Raw genomic sequence first — 23,499 nt, 5'->3', positions numbered from 1 at the left:
TATTGGAATCTGAATTGCCCTTATAAAATTAGTTTTGGAATTAAGATACACTGAAATGAAAAGGAAATTACGTATCTGAACTCCAGTATATCACAAATGAAATGTGTACCACTCAACATATGTTTACACATTACCGCGACAACCAACTGGATATGATTAATCGGGACAACGAACACAAGGCGGCTATATCCCTATACCACCAATGAATGACCGCATGTGCCAGATGCAGCAAGGGATCATGGAACGTGTAGTCAAACACTGTATAACAATCAGCTGCATCCAGGCATGCAGGATTGGAAAGACTAAGGTAATTATAGGGTAGCTGGAAGTTACCATTTCACACTCTTTTGAATCCTTGACAAATACCCCAGTTTAGGGGTAGAAACGTGTTGGACTAAGAAATCACTGAGTGGATAGGACCTTGCGGCTTGAATGTAGTAGAAACCCGGCAGACTGACATCTGAGAAAACACCAGTGGAGAACCTGGGACCAATTGTTGCTCAATCCAGTTTAGAACTGCAAACTGACAGTTCTTAAGAATCCGGTAATTGCTATTTTATCTGCCACCTGAAAGACATCCATTCTGTTTTTATTGTGTGGACTATTGTATTTTGATGTTTTATGCTTTATTTGTCACACTGGGTGAAGGTGTAAGGAAACCTACTATTAGGATCTAACTGACCTGGCAGCTCCCATTGTATTTCTTTGCACACTCTAGAAGTTACACACCAGATTTTCAGGTCTTGCTCCACTTCCCAGTGACAATATACACTCACTGCCTAGTGAGTTGTATGACACCCTGCTACGCTGAAGCTCCATTCCATGAGATTCAGTATGTACTGTAATAGTGTGTACAGCTGTAACTGATATCGTTCAATAAACCAACACCAATGGTTAAGTAACAGTGCTGTTCATAGTGTGAAACATCTTCTGGTGCAATGCTGCAATATTTACACCTGCACACACATCACTTACAACATATCCCAATTGCGACTCTGTGTACACAGACCCTGGACGCACGCGCAGTGTGTCTTAGACATATGCACAGAAGCAAAAAATCATTCCAGTGCATCCAACTCAGAATCAGGTCTGATGTGTATGCATTTGCTTTGTTGTTGTGATATCATTTTTATTACACTTCATTTTATTTTATAATCTGAGCAAACAAAACTCTGTTGTTGTTGTTGTTGTTGTTGTTGTAGCAGCAGCATTCAGGTCTGTGCCTATCCTTCCTAGATTTACTGCACTTTGGAATTTGTCCTCAATTACTGAAACTCTGTATTATGCAGAGCTTTTATCTATTTATACATTTTTGTTGCAATTTTTAATTTAGTTATATGGCGTATTTGCTGCCATGACTTTCTTTGGGACGGACCAATCAGCTGGAAACAACGAAGCTGCGGTCAGCAATGATGGTGGCCGGGGGTACTTAACTTGGTAAGTGAATGTTTTCCGTTATGTTTTGTAAGCTTGACAAAAACGCAACAAAGCGCTGAAACATTGCAAACCATCCATGCGGCAATGTGTCTGACTTTAAGCCCAGAGTGCCGCCATCTTTGGTATGCTATATTTACAGAACTAAATAAGCAGAAACAATACACATAGCGCATATATATTTTTTTTATATATTTTAATCCTGTGAAATGACCCAGTTACAGGTTGTCAATGTTAATAATGTATTAAATGAAAACTGATAAATTATATTAATTTTTATACTGTATGTACTGAATTCTGTTTATAATAAAACATAAAATAGCAATAAAATATACATAAACATACAAACGGCTGACACATAATGTATGTATATCGACACATACAGACATTTCCACAGACATATGAAACCATGCAGTTTAAACAGGATTTTCAAATCTCTTTTAGGTATTGTTCCAAGTACTAAACCAAATACAAACCTTTCAAAGGATGCACACATGTATGGTACAGTGTTATGTAGCAAATCATGCTTAACAATAGCTGCATTTTTCTGCACAATAAATGTCTGTCATTCTTCTGCACTACCAAATGACCTCCAAGCAAATGACTGTCATTCTTCTATACTGCAAATAACTGACATTCTCTTACACAGTAAATAGATCATCATCATCATCAGACATATATTGCACAGAGATAAATAGTCACTAGCTGTCTTATATGAGAGAGCTACCTTCCATTTCCCATTGCAAAATCCATTTTGCAGTCTTACTGTACACTGACCTCCTAGAAAATTAAATATTATCAATACATTTCAAAGCCTGTATTAGCTTTGTATAATAGATTCAAGCATGGACTCCTAAAAAAATGTATGTACACATTTGAAACTCAAATCACCAAATAAATACAAAATAAATAAGTAGGCTATCTCAAATCTCTATCATTATGTTGCAACCTTTTTTTGGTTAAAATACTGTATATTATAAATGGTTTCATTTGTACTATAGACAGAGCAACAATGTTTAGTAATTGATTTGTTTAGTCCCAAATTTAGGTGACTTTGTTACATAATTTGTACTTTTGGCCAGCAGCGGGAAAAGTTGAGAGGTACTGTATGTCCTGCTTCACACTGTCCCGAACGAGTAGGACAATAGGTACTGTATGTCCTGCTTCACACTGTCCCGAACGAGTAGGACAATAACCCAAAATCAGGACAGACACACCCAAATTAGGACCATTGGCAGAATTCTCTGCTCTCTCTTATCAATTGTGACAGCTTTTACTATGGGTTGTTGCTTTTGTCTTAAATTGAAATGTTGTTCACCTGTTCAGAAAAAGGATAGATACATGATTTATGGATGGCATACTTCTCGCGTCCTAATCAACCTCAACATTAAATAAAAAGTACCCTTTTGATTTAGTAATTGCAATTTAATTTAATCATCACGCCTTTAAACTAGCGCTAAAATTAAATTTAACTTTTAATCAAATAAAATAAATAATAAATTTATATTGAGTCACCTAACCTGTACCAACAGGTTAAGTCTCCTTTATCCATAATTCCAAAATCCGGAATATTCAGAAAACCGTAGCTTTCGGGCAGCCATGACACATGCCGTCATTATGTATTCTGAAACCAATACTATAGGGGACTGGCTCTTGATGGCTGCATTGTGTTAGGTTTCCCTGTTTTATTCTGCTGTTATGTCACTGGCCAAAAGGAAAACATTTAATACTTGAGTTTCATCATCAAGAGGTGAATCAGAAACACTCCCACCCAGATAAACAAAACCTAATTAAATAATTTTATTAAATAACTTTCTCCCTAAAGGTCTGCATATAAATGTGAGCCTTGTGGATGAAGGTGAAAGCAGATGATAGTTTTATACTTCACTGGATAATCTTTAAACTGAACTGAAGTACATTGTTTAAATGGTATTATGCTTTACATTTGTTTAAATTGATAATCATTAATTATGGGCAAATCATTTTGTAAACTGCAATATTCTAAAAACTTCAATTACTGTATTTGAAAGGAACAGATTGCTAGTGATGTTTGTGTACCAATATACTGCCTTTTATATTATTATAGGTATTATATCAGTGTTGTTGATATTTAGATGGTTCACAATTGGTGTTTTACAGACATAGGGCCAAACCTACAGAAAAAAAAATCTATTTCTGGTCCATTTCTATTACAGTACTGACATATACAGTATTAGCTCCAAGACTATGCCCAAATGTGATTTTTTTTTCTGCCAGATCATGTCTGGGATGCAATCTTTTTACAAGGCTAATAAGTTCTTTTCTACATATGTATAGGGAATGAGGTGACCTTTGATATAGAAAATCTGCTTGATATGCCAGCTAATTAGGACTGCATCCTGTGAGCTAGTAATGTCTACTCAGGCTTTAGACAGAAATAAGAATCAATCAAGAGCAATATCAAACATATGATTATTGCTAAAAAATGTAAAAGCAACAAAAAAGAATGCTACCTAGTGACAAACAGTATACTGCGCCAGGAGAAGGGACATTTTTCATTTGCCAGGGAACCTATACTGCATAGTAATAGCAATAAGAAGTAGACTGAATAAAGTCCATAGAAAATGATAATAACATCAAATATACATTTTTATTACTGTTATTAAGATATGGGGTAGAAGAAGCAATATGGAAAAAAATGGATATATTTGCAACTCAAAAGAAAAATATAATAATAGCCTTAGGGTAAAAAAAGAAATTGGAACAATAAATACATGTTATATATTGATAGGAAACACTGAATAACATTTTAAATGAATAAGCTGAAGCTTTATGTTGACAACTTATTAAAATGTTAACTGTGATTTCCAAGCCTGGGGTTAGTATAATGTTATATTTAAAATTCTCAACTGAAATAGGAATACAAAATATGTCAAACAGCTAGACTCATTATAGCTTAGGGCAGCTTTCCAAAAATAAAATACAGTCTATCTCTGTCAGTTCATTGTGAGCACCTTGTTTTACAAGAACTACTCAAGAGCCCAATAATTCATGCTGCTGAAAAACCATATGTCTAAAATTTGTCGGCAGCAATCAGTTTCACTCTACAGCATGAAACAAATTATGGATTGTCTCTTCACATGACACATCCAATACCGGAAACTTGTTTCCACACATTGGCTAAACTGCTAGAAGAACATCTATGCATAAACAGAGTACCCTTAGTGGGTGGCTCATTTTTCTTAAACAGAATGATTTTTTCCCCCCTTTGGTTTATGTGTAGTCCATCAACATGTCTGTATGGAAATAACAATGCATTGTTAATCACAATACCATTGCCTCACTGCTTAAGTGTAGATGTGTGCCCTGTAGACAACTTCCCTTTACAAACCTTTGTCCTTAGGCAAATTACATAGCCAATGAAGCCCTAGTTTACACTCAAGGATAGCAGTAGCCATATTGACTTCAAGTTATGCAGTTAGTGCTATTACAGTTATACTAAATGACAGCAAAAAGTAGGGTTTTCACTACCAGATACAGTATATACTCAGCTGTCTAACTAAAAGACTTAACTGGCTATTTTTTTCTCCAAAAACTCCTTGGAAATTGTCATGTTTTTTTATGAATGAATTAGGGCAAGCTCATCTATTTAATATTTACCCAACATGATTTTATTTCAATATATATGTTATATTTATATTATGTGAAACAGAGTATACTATAAAAAAAAGTTTATGGTATTCTGTGATGATTGCTATTGATGATTTTACCATCAATGGCTGATTGTTTTAAACCCATCATTACAAACCATTGATGGTTTAGCCAATGATTGTTGAGTTCTGCACACACGCAGACCAGACATTGGACTGCCACCTCCAATGTTTTTTAACACTGGGTTTGCCACCTTTGGTGTGATATTGGTGCCCTCAATCTATGGGAAAAAATAAACTCACTTGTCCATCTTTAGTATGCTATGCATGAGCTTGAACTCGCCCCATATTTATGTTTTCCAGATCAATATGGGATTGCCATAATAAAAATGATCCCTGAAATTAGCTTTATTATTAATACTGATAGGGGGAAAAAGGGTTCCTCTTTGCAGCCACCGGGTATTCACAGGGGCAGAGGCGCTTTTTGTACTTTTCCCCGGTTCAGTTGGGTTGCCTGATCACTGGGCAGCAGTGATCTACATGGGGAAGATCCAAGGATGCAGAAGGTCCGAGAGGTCCCTCTGAGATTGGTGCATGCTGGAAGATTGTCTTTATTCAAGACTACATTCCACAGAGTGTACCTGCAATTCTTGCTGGCACATGCATTGTTTGATGACCGCACATGTGCAATAGCGCACCAGTGATCCTGAAGCAGAATGTAATGTGATTACATTAGCGTTCACTTTACTTTTATACTCTGTAGGAATGGACCTATTGGAGACAGGACACTGCATGTGATTCTTGATAAATACTGGTAATACCTCATTTCTTATTGCTGTGATAAACTGCTATAAGAAATTATAATTACCAGGTCTAACACACGAATACTAATAAATATCCCTCTTAGGGAAGTGGAACAAAGGCATTAATAGCCTATGTACAAGACAGGGAGATAGAGGACCGCTGCGCCTCGGAGAGCTGCAGTAGGGGAAGTCTGCTGGGTGATCACTCAACCACCCTTGGACATATATGGCACAAAGAAATGAGAAATCCCTTCTGCGCTCATCCAGCAACAAAATATAGAGTTGTAAGTATATAGATATATGGTAATGGATATAACATTTTCAGTCAATCAGTCAATAAAGAAGTCCTGGTCTTTGCTTCAGTTCTTTTCCATAAAGTGGTTGTAAGGTTCGGGATGACTTGGTGCGTACCTTACTCACATAGAGTCTTAGTATGTCCCTCGTATAAAGGTATCTTTCGGTCTTCAGCTCCCTTCTCTTCCTCTTCTCCGAGGTGGACAATTCTTATCCTCGAAGGTGGAAAAGAGAAATGGGACAGGAAAACAGCTAATAGTGTAGTAAGTTCGGGATGACGGAGAAACCACTGAATACTGGTGCGTAAAAGAGTTTATAGATCGTGGCTCTAATGGTTAATGATCCAGTGTTTTCATCCTCTATACTGGAGATAGTGCGCAAAATAGAGGTGCTCAGAGTGCGTGGAGATCTGATGCGTACCGTACTCACGTTAAATCGTGGCTAGTCATGCATATAAAGGTATCTTTATTCCTTTGTTCTTCCTCTCTTTCTTCCTTTTGCCTCAAGGATGGCGCCGGATCATAAATTGTTCTCGGTGGTGAGGAAAAGAGACAAGAGAACGACTGATAGTGTAGTAAGTATATAACAACACGTGACCGTAATTCACCAATATAATGGAGGGTAACACTTATGCTCCTATTCAGATAGCGTGGTGCGTACCATACTCACATCCATACAATGATGGTGAAAACACATAAAGGTATCTTTCTTTGCACTGATGATTGTATGTACCAGGTGGTGTCACTTAACGTCATTCATACTCAAAATAGGGAAAATGATAAGCAGAAAATTGGCGTACCCAACTCACACTTATTAGTGTCAAGACCTGTGTATAAAGGTATCTTTGGGATGGTCCTAGATGTCTCAGGTCCCCAATTCCACTCGTCTCATAAGTGGTAGTTTTGCATGTGGGGGGAAAAACCAAGTGTCAATAATTCAAGATTGAAGTATTAACACAAAATTTTTTTTTTTATTGAACATATAAAATGTAGTAAACATAAAGATAACAGAGGACCTATAGTCAAGACCGGAGGGGTTCAGGCAAAGATGAGTACGAGATGTAAAAAAGGTCAGGACTTTCCTCACCTTAGCTCATACCGTCCTGGTCAATCACTGGTGGTCCTAGCCCATACACCAACGCGTTTCGACAGAAAAGTATTTTTCAAGGTGTCTACTGAGGGCACAGGTACAAACATTTATACCTCATGACAGGAAGTACTGTCATAGGGGAGGGGTTAACCCTTAAGTAAATTAAAACGTTTAATATCAAATAGTAATGTCTTCCTCAAGGAGAAAAATAAATGTAGAGTTATAGGTATAAAAGGATAACATAGTAAAACACAAAAAACATTTTAAAAAGCCATTTAGGACATAAAATGGGTAACTTCCTGTATGGTGGAATGCATGAAGCGCCAGAAGTGACGCACGTGCGTTCCACCTCGGAATATATGAAATGTTCAAAATGTAAGACGCCATAATGGAAAAACCATTCAGCGCTGCGATGGGGGTATATATAAAATGAATGTTAGCAGCCCTGGGGAGTGAATATCCTCCTCGGCACGGGGATAATCTTACTGAGCGCACGCTAACAGCCATCACCTGCGTTTCATTCACAGGGATGGACTCCATTTCGCGTCCCGTGGAACGCAATGACGCCACTTCCGGGTATATGCGTTCCACAGCATTATTGGTGGACGCGCGTCACTTCCCGGCCTGGTATGGGCGCACGCGCGTCACTTCCGTGTTCGCGTGCGCTCAGTAAGATTATCCCCATGCCGAGTAGGATATTCACTCCCCAGGGCTGCTAACATTCATTTTATATATACCCCCCTCGCAGCGCTGAATGGTTTTTCCATTATGGCGTCTTACATTTTGAACATTTCATATATTCCGAGGTGGAATGCACGTGCGTCACTGCCGGCGCTTCATGTGTTCCACCATACAGGAAGTTACCCATTTTATGTCCTAAATGGCTTTTTAAAACGTTTTTTGTGTTTTACTATGTTATCCTTTTATACCTATAACTCTACATTTCTTTTTTTCCTTGAGGAAGACATTACTATTTGATATTAAACGTTTTAATTTACTTAAGGGTTAACCCCTCCCCTATGACAGTACTTCCTGTCATGAGGTATAAATGTTTGTACCTGTGCCCTCAGTAGACACCTTGAAAAAGACTTTTCTGTCGAAACGCATTGGTGTATGGGCTAGGACCACTAGTGATTGACCAGGACGGTATGAGCTAAGGTGAGGAAAGTCCGGACCTTTTTTACATCTCGTACTCATCTTTGCCTGAACCCCTCCGGTCTTGACTATAGGTCCTCTGTTATCTTTATGTTTACTACATTTTATATGTTCAATAAAAAAAAATTTTTTGTGTTAATACTTCAATCTTAAATTATTGACACTTGGTTTTTCCCCCCACACGCAAAACTACCACTTATGAGACGAGTGGAATTGGGGACCTGAGACATCTAGGACCATCCCAAAGATACCTTTATACACAGGTCTTGACACTAATAAGTGTGAGTTGGGTACGCCCATTTTCTGCTTATCATTTTCCCTATTTTGAGTATGAATGACGTTAAGTGACACCACCTGGTACATACAATCATCAGTGCAAAGAAAGATACCTTTATGTGTTTTCACCATCATTGTATGGATGTGAGTATGGTACGCACCACGCTATCTGAATAGGAGCATAAGTGTTACCCTCCATTATATTGGTGAATTACGGTCACGTGTTGTTATTTACTTACTACACTATCAGTCGTTCTCTTGTCTCTTTTCCTCACCACCGAGAACAATTTATGATCCGGCGCCATCCTTGAGGCAAAAGGAAGAAAGAGAGGAAGAACAAAGGAATAAAGATACCTTTATACGCATGACTAGCCATGATTTAACGTGAGTACGGTACGCATCAGATCTCCACGCACTCTGAGCACCTCTATTTCGCGCACTATCTCCTGTATAGAGGATGAAAACACTGGATCATTAACCATTAGAGCCACGATCTATAAACTCTTTTACGCACCCGTATTCAGTGGTTTCTCCGTCATCCCGAACTTACTACACTATTAGCTGTTTTCCTGTCCCGTTTCTCTTTTCCACCTTCGAGGATAAGAATTGTCCACCTCGGAGAAGAGGAAGAGAAGGGAGCTGAAGACCGAAAGATACCTTTATACGAGGGACATACTAAGACTCTATGTGAGTAAGGTACGCACCAAGTCATCCCGAACCTTACAACCACTTTATGGAAAAGAACTGAAGCAAAGACCAGGACTTCTTTATTGACTGATTGACTGAAAATGTTATATCCATTACCATATATCTATATACTTACAACTCTATATTTTGTTGCTGGATGAGCGCAGAAGGGATTTCTCATTTCTTTGTGCCATTAATAGCCTATGCTTTGTGTTAACATTTTCACTTGTCAAAGACATTCACCTTTGACTTCCATCTTCAGAAATCACAATGATTGTGTTCATACAGTAGATTGCACAGCTGGATCAGTAACTGAACCATAAGTTTTATCACATACTGTACTGTATGTGTTTGTGGATCTGTAGAAAAACAACATATACTACATGGAAAAAAATATGTGGATAGTGCATCTAATTAATGTGATTGGCCACATACATTGCTAACAGGTATATAAAATCATGTGTACATTCATACTGTAACATCAACAATACAACATCAAACTGTAGCAGTAGAATGAGTTGTATAGATCAGCCCTCACACAATATTTCACACAAGCTCACAGTATGGGACCAACAGCGGTTGTAGCATACAGCGTGGAAAAGTTAATTTGGCTTTCAGTGAAATACTCACTACCAAGCACTGCTCAAAGTGGGGTAGAATATGGCATTTTTCCTCCATGACCCACACAGTGGGTGTCTGAGCCCAAGAGAGTGACAGAGACAGCTAATCTGGATAGACAGAAGTCGAACTGCAGAGACATGGAGCTGAGCAGAAGAAACAGAAAAAGGGCTGGTTGGTGTGTTGAGCTGTAAATACACAGGAGGAAGGTGATGTAGAGTCACAAAAACATTGTGCTGGAGAGACGCAGTAGGATGGAGCTGTATAGAAATATGAGGGATGGTGCTAGAGAGATGCAGTGGGCATGATCTGGAAAGATGCAGCAGGGTGAATAAAAGGGACACATGGGGCTGAGCTGAAGAGACACAGGGGGTAAGCTGGATAGATGCAGGAGGTTGTTGCTGAAAACATGCAGCAGGTTGGTGCTGGAGAGTTGCTGGAGGATGTTGCTGAAGACATGCAGTGGGAGCAGCATTTGAAAAATGAAGGTGACACTGTAGAGACAAGTGGGATGGTGTTGTGGAGATATGGAGGATATTGTTGGATATATGCAGAGGGACGGTGCTGGAGAGACATAGAAGGGTGGCATCTTTTTAGGATGTTTGACCAATGAAGTTCACATTTTGCTTTGCCCCAAAACTACTATTATTATGTATTATTTGATTGAATCTCTGTTGCATGAAGATTACATATTATTCCTATGCAAACAAGTGGCTTCTTTAACACATGATCTCCTATATGCATACTGAATACCAGCTCTAGACTCTGTTACACATTATCTTGGTGTAGGAGAAACAATAATATCGGGTTATATTTAATGTTTCTTTTTAAGCTGTATATAAGCATTCTCTGCAGCTAAGTGGTTAACAGATGCCAAGGCATAATAAGTAACAATCTAAGACTCCTCTTCAGTTTTAAAGAATCATCCAGTGGCACAAAAATAAGGATATCAGTGCCATATATATATATATATATATATATATAAAACTTCGTACAACCGGCACTCACACTTCTTTCTGAATATTGCCGCGGTGCTCATTCAAATAATGTGCAAACGTCCATCCAAAATACGGCACTCAGCGGGCTAAATCATCTGCAGTAAATCACAATATAGGCAGCAAAGCTTATGCTGCCTACATTGTGATTTACTGCAGATGATTTAGCCCGCTGAGTGCCGTATTTTGGATGGACGTTTATATATATATATATATATATATATATATACATACATACACACAGTATATATATATATATATATATATACATATATATATATATATATATATATATATTTGTCTTTGGTATACCTGCCAATGTGACTGCAACAGAACCAGACTGGCAGGAGAAAGTTAGGGACAGAGAACAGACAAGGAAAGACCGATTTTGGAGAGCCCTGCATTGTGGACAAAACATTTGAAGACAATGTACATTTGATGTCTGTAATCCAAGAGTTTATCACAATACTGTACTAAGAAAAAGAATAGTAACTTCACTGCACAGCACCCTTTAGCACTGCTATTGGTTCCCTGAATGACTCCTTGGATACTTGAACTTTGGCTATTGCCGGAGCTGGTGTGCTTCTTTTCTGCCTGGCTTTGAATGTTATTCACTCTTGCCATGTCTTTGCTGCACTTGTTAATTAAGCCAGCCTGGTTGCATGCACAGTTTGTTTGCAAATGTCACTGTTTGTTCATGTGTCGCAGCCCTACCATAATAAGACTGATTACCTGTATTACCAGTATACAAAATGTACAACAGGAACTAGGATTAATTTTAGATTGTGGTACATAATTCAGTTTGCCTTTTCTATATCAGCCTTTAGCCACTAAGGTGTCTTTTCTGACTCATCATCATTATTCTATAACTAGTATATTGGAACCACCATATACTGGGTAAAATCTTCAATCTTCTCTCTACCCCACTTTCGACTCTGTCCACCTCCACCCCCATTCTGTCATCCCCCCCATCCCATTTGTCCCACCCTCCCTCCACATTCTATCCCATTTTCCTCCTTCCATGTGGCTCCTATATTAACTGCATATACGGCACACCTGTTGTATTTATTTCCAATTATAAAAGTTCTAAGATTAGACCTATTGTAGTTCCTGGTGTACATTTTGTGACAGAATATATGTTTTTAGTTTATGCAGCTGTTTACTTTAAAGCTATAATGATGAAAGTATTGATGTTTTTTCAAGTTATAATATTACTGGCAACACTAGATATATTAGTATATCATTTTGCAAGGAAAGTAAGCAAAGCCATTGGGAAATATTGTAGTTGTTGTTCAAAACATCCAAAAGTATAAGAAAACACTACTTTAACATTCTTCTACAAAAGCTCACATTGTTATTTATATGACTAGTTATTTAGATAAAAGTCAGGAGGTCCAGGCAACTACAACACTCCACAATTATGGTGTATTTAATAATATCATGCATTCATACTGTGAGCTCCAATGTAACTAAAACACTCATGATATATGTGGTAACAAAAAGTGCTTCTTCTAGGTCATTCAGCGATAGTGTGTACTTGCCATAGATACAATTTTATTTTTGTTCATAGGATGTGAATTTCTGAGTTATATGTTACCACAATGTCCTAATTACTGTCAGAGGATTTTCCCTGTAGGTTAATTTCGAATTATGTATTCAGATTATGAAGGGCTCATGACATCAATTTTAATGGAGGACAACAAATATAATATAAATTCAATATGACAGGAAGGCTAAATGTTACAGTACTCTCAACAATATTAACTGTCTCATGAAGTTGCGTATGCATTGGATACTAATTAATAAACATTTTTTTATTTTACAGTTGCATATTGTTTTACATTCAGTTCTCATTAGCCTTTAAGAAAAAATATACAGGAAATATGTCAAAGTATATATAACAGCTGAGATAGAAATATCTTCTTTGAATTTAACATCTGGAATTACTGTAAATACAGAAAGACCTACTTGAGTGAATTTAGTAATTGCAAAGTAGAACATTGTTGTACTGTCAGACTATATTAATTCTGCATAAGAAAAAACAGGGAAGTGAAAAAAACACACGTTATTATTATTTTTTTTACATTAATGTTAACCATGTAACTAAGTCTGCTATTTGAGATGAGCCTTACATTAAGGTTTTGCAATATACGGGGTCATTACGACCTGATCGCTCACTGCAGTTTGTCGAAGCACAGCAATCGGGTTGGAACTGCGCATGCACAAGCACCGCAGTGCGCTGTCCATGGCAGTCGTCATTGCCTAGTGATCGCGTCTAAGAGAGAGGTAGTCACTGGGCGGGAGGGGGCTGGACGGCTTGGCCAGACCATTGGGGGGGCCTGCTGCAGTGGCTGCGTGACATCTCACGCAGCCACTGCGGCAGGCGGCAGCGATGAACAACTCCCGTCCAGCCGCAGAAGCTGTGCTGGCCGGGAGTTACTCCAGAAATACAAAAGCATCACCGCTGTGCAATGCTTTTGTATTTGTGCGGGAGGGGGGGGGGGGGGGGGGGACAGCACTGCATGTCAGGGAAGATGATCGTAGCTGTGCTAAATTTAGCACAGCTACGATCAACTCGGAATGACCCCCATTGTGCAGGGAAATCACGATTTCTTAGCCAGAAATACTTTCAAAAGTGCTTTCTAAACTGATGCCTGTGTTATGTTAATAACTAGCAGTGACTCACTGACATACCTTCAACTTAAATATAGCATGATCCCTTCAATGTTCAGATGAGAAGATATAAAAATGACAATTTATTTAACCACATAATGATCTGTTGCTACTTCTAAATCATAGACTGGTACACACAAGGGCCTGATTCAGAGGTGATTGCCAAAGTCTCACTGATTGCACACACAATGGAATTGCAAGTTAAGACCCAGATTTATCAAGCCTTGGAGAGTGATAAATAGCACAGTGATAAAGTACTAGCCAATTAGCTCCTGTCATTTTTCAAACACATCCTGTAACATGGAATATAGGAGCTTATTGGTTGGTACTTTATCCCATGCTATTTATCACTCTCCAAGGCTTGATAAATAGGGGCCTGAGTGACAGGGAAGGTAACAGGTGGCTAAAAAATGCAGCAATATTGGTACCATTTTCTAGGTAATCCCGGCCTAGACAGTCTCTGCAAATTTGTATGCAGCTGGAAAGGCCTCATGTCTTAGGAGAACCACTCAGTCTGAGACAGCATACTGGTGGTCATTCCGAGTTGATCGCTCGCTAGCAGATTTTTGCAGCCGTGCAAACGCTATGCCGCCTCCCACTGGGAGTGTATTTTAGCTTTATCAGAAGTGCGAACGAAAGGATCGCAGAGCGGCGGCAAACTTTTTTTGTGCAGTTTTAGATTAGCTCAATACCTACTCAGCGCTTGCGATCACTTCAGACTGTTCAGTTCCTTTTTTGACATCACGAACATGCCCTGCATTCGCCCAGCCACGCCTGCATTTTTTTGGCACGCCTGCGTTTTTCCTGGCACGCCTGCGTTTTCCCGAACACTCCCTTAAAATAGTCAGTTGACACCCAGAAACGCCCACTTCCTGTCAATCACTCTGCGGCCAGCAGTGCAACTGAAAAGCTTCGCTAGACCTTGTGTTAAACTACATAGTTCGTTGCAATAGTATGACGCGCGTGCGCATTGCGCCGCATACGCATGCGCAGGAGTGCCTTTTTTTGCCTAATCGCTGCACAGCGAACGAATGCAGCTAGCGATAAACTCGGAATGACCCCCACTGTAGATCTAATTGTGCAACCGATCTGCATCTGATGTTCCTGCTTATATACAGTATGTGAGTGACAAATGTGAGACTATGGCAGTGGGTATCTCTGTGCACAAGATGGCGGCTGAGCGATTAGCATATTTTTGCAAGTATCATGCATGTGAATTTGCAGCTGCACTTGCAACTGTGTGCATCTTTGAATCGGGCTCAAATCTCTGAACAAGCAGCTGCTACTTACAGAGTACAGTAAATATAACAGAACTAATGTGTAGTAAATAGACTATTAAAAAAATGTACAGGATAGTTCTTAACATATGCTACAAAAGACTCACATGGGGACATACTGTATCGGTTCCCATTGCTTCATAGAAATTTTACAACTTTTTTCTTCTTTTCCTCCCCAGCATTATATGACTATATTATGAATTATGGGCCTAATTCAGATGTGGTTGGAGTGAGCATTGCTGCTGCTTCTTTGGAAGCTGCAGTGATGCTCTGATATGGTAGGGCAACAGGAGGCGTCTGGTATTAGTAGACACTTCCTGCATTCATAAGTGATCCGTGTGGCTTCCTAGGATGCAGCATTGGATCACCTGTGACACCATGGGCCAGCTACACACCCATGCTACATTATCCATTCAATTGAATTGCCAATATATCAGCCAGCATGGGTCAGAGGATGCAGGAGGGGCAGAGGTTACAGCATGGGTCAAAGGATGTGGGGAGTGGGTATAGACTAGCAAACATGGAACAGTGGATGCAAGGAGGGGGGAGGATACAGCATGGGTCAGAGATGGAGGGGAAGGAGGTAGAGGGCACAGCACAGGTGAGAGAAATCCAGGAAGAAGAGTGGGGAGGGTGAGAGGACACAGCATGGGTAAGTGGTTATGTGGTCAGGGGAGAGGAGACAGCAAAGTAGAGAGGATGTGGGGCTGAGGTAGAAAGTACACAGCATAGTCAAGAGGATGTGGGGAAAGGGCAGAGAGGACAAGGCACAGGTGAGAGGATACGTGGGGAGAACACAGAACATGTGAGAGGATGCAGGAAGGGAGGGAGTGAGAAAGGACACAGCAAATTGGGTAAATTGATGCAGGAAGTGAGAGGACTCAGGATGGTGACTGGATGTGGGGGGCGGGACACAGCACAGTTGGAAGGAAACGAGGGGAGGGCACATCATGGGTGAGAGGATCCAGGGAGGAGGGAAAGAGGACACAGCATGGGTGAGAGTAAGAAAGGTGGACGGAGAAGACGCTGTACTGGCTGAGAGGATGCAGGGAGGAGGGTGTGAGGACACTGCATGGGTGAGATGATATGAGGAAGGTGGAGAGAGGATGCAGCACAGATTGGAGGATGTGGGGTGGAGGTAGAGAGGACACAGTACCTGTTAGAAGATGCGAGGAGGGGTAAAGAGGACACAGCACAGATCATTTGAATGTAGGCATACTGTAGGCAGGGGGGAGAAGACACAGCATGAATGAGAGGATGTGAGGGGGAGGTGAGGACACAGCACAACAGTATGGTTAGGTTGTGTTCCAGAACAGGCGCTCAGCAGCTATGGTATAGCAGACCTCATGAGATGTCACCACATCTCCAAAACAACAAATACTACCACAAAATCAGAGATCTGTGTTTATAACCACAGCGCTTTAACACAAAATTATAGACAAATAAAAATCACCATAACGTCCCTTAATGAAGGTTCCTGTAATGGAGTCCTCAAAGCGAATGTTCTGATGGAATTTCTCCAGAGTATAGTAACATGTAAGGGAATAAAAATAAAGAACAATGTGTAGTAGATTCCTTTTATGTATCCACAGTTCTAAGTGTATTTTTTATATGATCAAGAGGTGGCTTAGGAGCGTACCCCACTCACACTTTGATTAAGAAGCTATAAGCCCATCAAGGTTTCTTTGCCCAATGCCGTGGCCTCGCCCACTTGAACTACGCCCGGCGTGATGTTTTAGGATGGAAATATATATAAATGAAGCGTACCCAAGAACTCACACTCACAAGGTGGGTGTTAAACACATCAAGGTACAGTGGCAAACGCAGGATTTCCAGTGGGGGGGGGGGGTTTCCAAATGTAGTCCACAATCTCCCACTCTGTGGAACATTAGAGCATGTGCGGGAGTCTGGGGAGTGGTAGAAGAACCTAGTAATGACCCTGGACATTAATACACACATTGGTCTTGTATACACTGGATGCTGTATGGAATACAGTATCAATATAGTGCCGCCTTTTGTCCTCTGTTTATATATATATATATATATTATTAGAGCGATGTGGTCATGGGCTACATGCACCCCGCCCTGTGAGTGGTAAGTACAGCTGTGTACCCCGCTTTTGTGGTGGAGAGTGCTGTGTTACATGCACCCCACCCTGTGAGTGGTAAGTGCATAGCTGTGCCCCGCTTCTGGTGTGGTGAGTGCTGTGGTTTTTTCTCTGTGTGTATACGATGGGGTTAATCTATGGTTAACTCTTATTAACCGTGGCCACTAGCTTTCTCATGCACCCCTGTGTGGACTTTATTATCCTGAACCTGTCTCAGCTGTTCCTTAGCAATAATCTTTGAGCCAGTGCAAAAGGTGACTAGTGTACCTTTAAAAGCCATAAAGGTGTGGCAGGTACACATTAAATCTAGCAGGCAGATGATATGTGTAACAGCAGTGAAGTAGTCAGGTTTTAAGACTCTGTGATAGTGTAGGACCTGCATGAAGGTGGGGTACAGTACCTTGAAAATCGGAATGCAGGCTTCCGTGCATTGGCCAATCCACCAACTAAACCCCCATCATTTATTTATTGAATTGTTGAGGATAAGTGAGTTTACTTTGGTGAGTGCTGGGTTCTTTGTTTGTATTTATTAGAGCGATGTGGTCATGGGCTACATGCACCCCACCCTGTGAGTGGTAAGTACAGCTGTGTACCCCGCTTTTGTGGTGGAGAGTGCTGTGTTACATGCTCCCCACCCTGTGAGTGGTAAGTGCATAGCTGTGCCCCGCTTCTGGTGTGGTGAGTGCTGTGGTTTTTTCTCTGTGTGTATACGATGGGGTTAATCTATGGTTAACTCTTATTAACCGTGGCCACTAACTTTCTCATGCACCCCTGTGTGGACTTTATTATCCTGAGCCTGTCTCAGCTATTCCTTAGCAATCATCTTTGAGCCAGTGCAAAAGGTGACTAGTGTACCTTTAAAAGCCATAAAGGTGTGGCAGATACACATTAAATCTAGCAGGCAGATGATATGTGTAACAGCAGTGAAGTAGTCAGGTTTTAAGACTCTGTGATAGTGTAGGACCTGCATGAAGGTGGGGTACCTTGAAAATCGGTATGCAGGCTTCCGTGCATTGGCCAATCCACCAACTAAACCCCCATCATTTATTTATTGAATTGTTGAGGATAAGTGAGTTTACTTTGGTGAGTGCTGGGTTCTTTGTTTGTATTTATTAGAGCGATGTGGTCATGGGCTACATGCACCCCGCCCTGTGAGTGGTAAGTACAGCTGTGTACCCCGCTTTTGTGGTGGAGAGTGCTGTGTTACATGCTCCCCACCCTGTGAGTGGTAAGTGCATAGCTGTGCCCCGCTTCTGGTGTGGTGAGTGCTGTGTTTTTTTCTCTGTGTGTATACGATGGGGTTAATCTATGGTTAACTCTTATTAACCGTGGCCACTAGCTTTCTCATGCACCCCTGTGTGGACTTTATTATCCTGAACCTGTCTCAGCTGTTCCTTAGCAATCATCTTTGAGCCAGTGCAAAAGGTGACTAGTGTACCTTTAAAAGCCATAAAGGTGTGGCAGGTACACATTAAATCTAGCAGGCAGATGATATGTGTAACAGCAGTGAAGTAGTCAGGTTTTAAGACTCTGTGATAGTGTAGGACCTGCATGAAGGTGGGGTACAGTACCTTGAAAATCGGTATGCAGGCTTCCGTGCATTGGCCAATCCATCAACTAAACCCCCATCATTTATTTATTGAATTGTTGAGGATAAGTGAGTTTACTTTGGTGAGTGCTGGGTTCTTTGTTTGTATATATATATATATATTTTTTTTTTTCCTATCTATCTGATGTCCGGCACTCCTTGCCTCCCTTCTATACATGACCCGATGCCATCCAAATAAATGATAATCGGCAACGTGGATGTGTCGGCGGCATTCGTGGGTACAAATTCCGAGAAGCACTGTTGCATAGCGTATACATTCCTGAAAACGGTTTTGATTAATAAAACTGAAACAAAGACGCTATACAATAGTACTACTCGTAATTTGTACCCACCAGTGCCGCCGACACATCCACGTTGCTATATATATATATATACAGTAATGTGTGTATGTGTATGTCTGTATCTATCTATCTATCTATCTATCTATCTATCTATCTATCTATCTATCTATATTGGATAAGGGATACTCAACCTGTGTGTATATATATATATATATATATATATATATATATATATGTATGTACATAGCACTCCTCTCAGTATGTAACATAATGTGAGTGCAGGTACCTTAACAAATAAGAAAACTCCAGAATATACAGTTGCTTAGGAGGCAGCACTCATTGCAGGAATAATCAGGCAAAAGACGAATGGTTCACCGACGTTTCAGTGTTACTCAATTCCGTATTAGGTGGTCAGGCACCCCCGTGTGATGTCATTATTCTGTGTCGGAGAACTCCTCATCTCCTGCCTGATTATTCCTGCAATGAGTCACCCCCCCCCAGCATAGACTGATAGCACGGGCACTACCCCCCCCCCCACCTCCACATAGACTGATGCACCACGACCCTCCCTCTCCCACATAGACTGATGCACCACGACCCACCCTCCCCCACAAAGACTGACGCACCACGATCCGCCCTCCCCCACATGGACTGACGCACCACGACCCGCCCTCCCCCATATGGACTGACGCACCACGACCCGTCCTCCCCCACATGTACTGACGCACCACGACCCGCCCTACCCCACATAGACTGACGCACCACGACCTGCCCTCCCCCACATGGCCTGACACACCACGACCCGCCCTCCCCCACATGGCCTGACACACCACGACCCGCCCTCCCCCACATGGACTGATGCACCACCACCCCCACACACATGCAGGCAGCACACACAGGAAGCCTGTTCATTTTTCCCACCACCACCCATATAGACAGACAGGGACTCTGCACAGTAATATATGAAAATACATAACATAATAAACAATAAAATATAATATAAAATATCAGTGCCCGCGGCCCCTCCCCTCCCGGTTCCCGCATTCATGCTGGCGGCCGATGACTGCAGCATTTACTATGCAGAACCGTTGCACCGCCTCCTCCACCAAGCCACCCCCCACCCCCGTCCTTCCGTCCCAGCATACTGCACTAGAGTATGCTGGATGGGGGGGGGGTGCCGGTACTGCATAGTTAATGATGCGGTCGTTGGCGATGTAAGTCATTTTGCCGTGATCACCTTAGTCCCCGCTGGCTCGCTGCAGTCCAGACAGAGCGACTGTCCTGTGGGCTGGCCGGCGCTGGCAGGGAGTGTGAACATGCACCTGTCTCCTCTCTGCCAATTCTAACTAACTAAATTATGATGTCACTTCCTGTTGAATTTCTATTGGGCACATGCCCTTTAAATATCAAGCAACTGCCTTGATAAAGGCCCAAGCCAGGGCTGAAACATGTTGACAACAGGAGTGTGAGTAGTTATTTACCTATTGGATATTTCAAACAAAAACATTTCTGCTGCTTTGGAACTTTTAACCCCTTTGCCGATTTTTGCTGCTATTTTTCTATTTGTTTATTTTATGGATGGACTCCATTTTAAGTGTTCATGTTTGTGATTTTTATTAAATTTGTGTACCCCCCCTGCTTCCACTTGAGGAGAGTGAGTTTCTTTGGGGAGCCAACATTACCACTTTATGAACACAGTCCGGGACACAGAACTGAAAGATACCTTTATGGGAGTATCATCACACCGAGCACTGTGAGTTGGGGTACGCTTGAGTGGACCCATATTTCATTCCTTTCCATACTAAAGATACCTTGATGTGTTTAACAACCACCTTGTGAGTGTGAGTTCTTGGGTACGCTTCATTTATATATATTTCCATCCTAAAACATCACGCCGGGCGTAGTTCAAGTGGGCAAGGCCACGGCATTGGGCAAAGAAACCTTGATGGGCTTATAGCTTCTTAATCAAAGTGTGAGTAGGGTACGCTCCTAAACCACCTCTTGATCATATAAAAAATACACTAAGAACTGTGGATACATAAAAGGAATCTACTACACATTGGTCTTTATTTTTATTCCCTTACATGTTACTATACTCTGGAGAAATTCCATCAGAACATTCGCTTTGAGTACTCCATTACAGGAACCTTCATTAAGGGACGTTATGGTGATTTTTATTTGTCTATAATTTTGTGTTAAAGCGCTGTGGTTATAAACACAGATCTCTGATTTTGTGGTAGTATTTGTTGTTTTGGAGATGTGGTGACATCTCATGAGGTCTGCTATACCATAGCTGCTGAGCTCCTGTTCTGGAACACACCCTAACCATACTGTTGTGCTGTGTCCTCACCTCCCCCTCACAGATCTCTGATTTTGAGGACACAGCACAGTTGAGAGGATGCGGGGATCGGGCGAGAAAAAACAGAATGGGTGAGTGGATACAGGGAGGATGAAGAGATGTCAAAGCATGGGTGATAGGATGTGGGGAGGAGGCCGAGAGGATACAGCACGGATGAAAGGATGCAGGGGAGAGAACACAGCAACAGGTGAGAGGATGTGGGGAGGGGGAACAGAGGATACAACACAGGTTAGAGGGTGTGGGGAGGAGCGATAGAGGATACAGCAAAGGTGAGAGGATGCAAGGAGGAGGGAAAGAGGATAAGAGTATGTGGGAAGGTGGGACAGATGACACTCTACAGGTTAGAGTAGGGGTGGGCAAAATACGGCCCGCGGGCCGGATGCGGCCCGAATAGCTATCCTGCCCGGCCCGCTGCCCCCCACAAGTGCACAATGACAAGTGCGCTACAGCAGCTCTAACTTCCAAGCCGCACCGGGTGCCGTTGAGTCTGAGGAAAGCCTGGGTCATGCGTGAAGCGCGCCGGGATTTCTTGTGAAGTCAGGCACCAGCACTGGCGAATTTAGGGGACCGGGGGGGGGGGGGGAAGGGCGATGAGTGCCAACACCCCCCCTAACGCACTGTGACAGCCACGCCTACTTAGCAATGCTGCCGCTCCGGCCAGTCATCGCTGTAAGGCCACTGCGGTCTCTGATTGGCTGTGAGCAGCATCAGAGTTGTGTCAGGCTGCTTCCTATTTGCGTTCCAGGCCTCTGTGTGGGCCAAGTGCAGTGTGAGTGGCTGCGGCGTGGCGGGAGCATGAGCTGTGCTTGGAGACAATAGCAGAGACCAGCTGCTCTCCCTGGCCAGGCTGTCACTGAGCATCGGGGCGATGAACAAATCAAAAGAAGCTGTGGGTGCCGGGTGAGTTATAGCCCGGTGTTGGCGCCGCCCCACTTCTTTACTGTGCAGCGATGCTCTTAGTTGTTTACACCCCCAGTAATATGCGCACGTTACATATATATGTATATGTGTGTCATTTGTTCTCGTTCAGGAGTCCTGTTAAAATCAGACTCGTCCTGGAGGTGACATCAGAAAGCTGGAGTAACCGGGGTAACATGGGGCTTTGTGTTATGTGTTTTTTTTATTTAAGTACTCTCTTACTGTCTACAGCCAACGGTATTATACTGTCATATCATGTATATACACACACACACGTGTATATCTATCTATCTATATCTATCTATCTATATGTATATATCTATATATATATATATATATATATATAAAAACATGGAGGTGGCAGTGGGACCTGCCTGGCGAGGGAAGGGGCAGGGTGCACAGTATGGGGTGGGTAGGGAGCTGACAACTTTGCCAACGGAGGGAGGAATAGGGGGAAATAGCTACTGTACCCAGGGAGAGGGAGGGAGGGGAACTTGTAACAGTGTCCAGGGAGGGTATTGTTAACAGCATTATACTGGATGCTGTTTGTTTGTTTTCAGCACTGTATTATTATTATTATTATTATTATTATTGGCTTATAGAGGTTTCTGTACCTGAATAAAGGCACTTCTGTTTGTTTGTTTGTTTTAGACATTTGTATTTATTTTTGCCTGTCCCATTATGTGAATAATTAAAAATGTATTGTATATTGGGGAAGGGGGGGGGTGAAATACAGAGGGAGGGGGGTACATATTCAAAGCAGGGCGGGCGGCCCTCGAATATTTACCGGAGAGTGTTAGGTGGCCCCCCAGCTGAAATAATTGCCCACCCCTGGGTTAGAGGATGTGAGGAGGAGGGAAAGAGAACACAGCATGGTTAAAAAGGAGAGACAGAGGACACAGCACTGATTAGAGGATGCAGGAAGGAGGGACAATGCAGGTGAAAGGATGCAGGGGAGAGAACACAGCACAGGTGAAAGGAAGTGGGGATGGAGGGAGAGGACACAGAATGGGTGAGAGGATACAAAGAGGAGGGAGAGAGGACCCAGCACAGGTTAGAGAATGTGAGGATGGGGGAGAGGACACAGCACAGGTTAGAGAATGTGGGGAGGGGGGAGAGGACACAGCATGGGTGAGAGGATGCAGGGAGGAAGGAGAGGACACAGCATAGATGAGTGGAAGTGGGGAAGAGGGCACAGCAAGGGTCAGAGAATATGGGGAGCATGGAGAGAGGAAGAGGGGAATAGGGAAAGAGGAAACAGCAGGGTCAGAGGATACAGGAAGGGAGAAGAGGAC

Source organism: Pseudophryne corroboree, chromosome 5 (genome assembly GCF_028390025.1).
Source record: "Pseudophryne corroboree isolate aPseCor3 chromosome 5, aPseCor3.hap2, whole genome shotgun sequence".
Lineage (NCBI taxonomy): Eukaryota > Metazoa > Chordata > Amphibia > Anura > Myobatrachidae > Pseudophryne > Pseudophryne corroboree.
The sequence above is the reverse complement of the archived record's forward strand: the minus strand, read 5'-3'. Positions refer to the sequence as shown.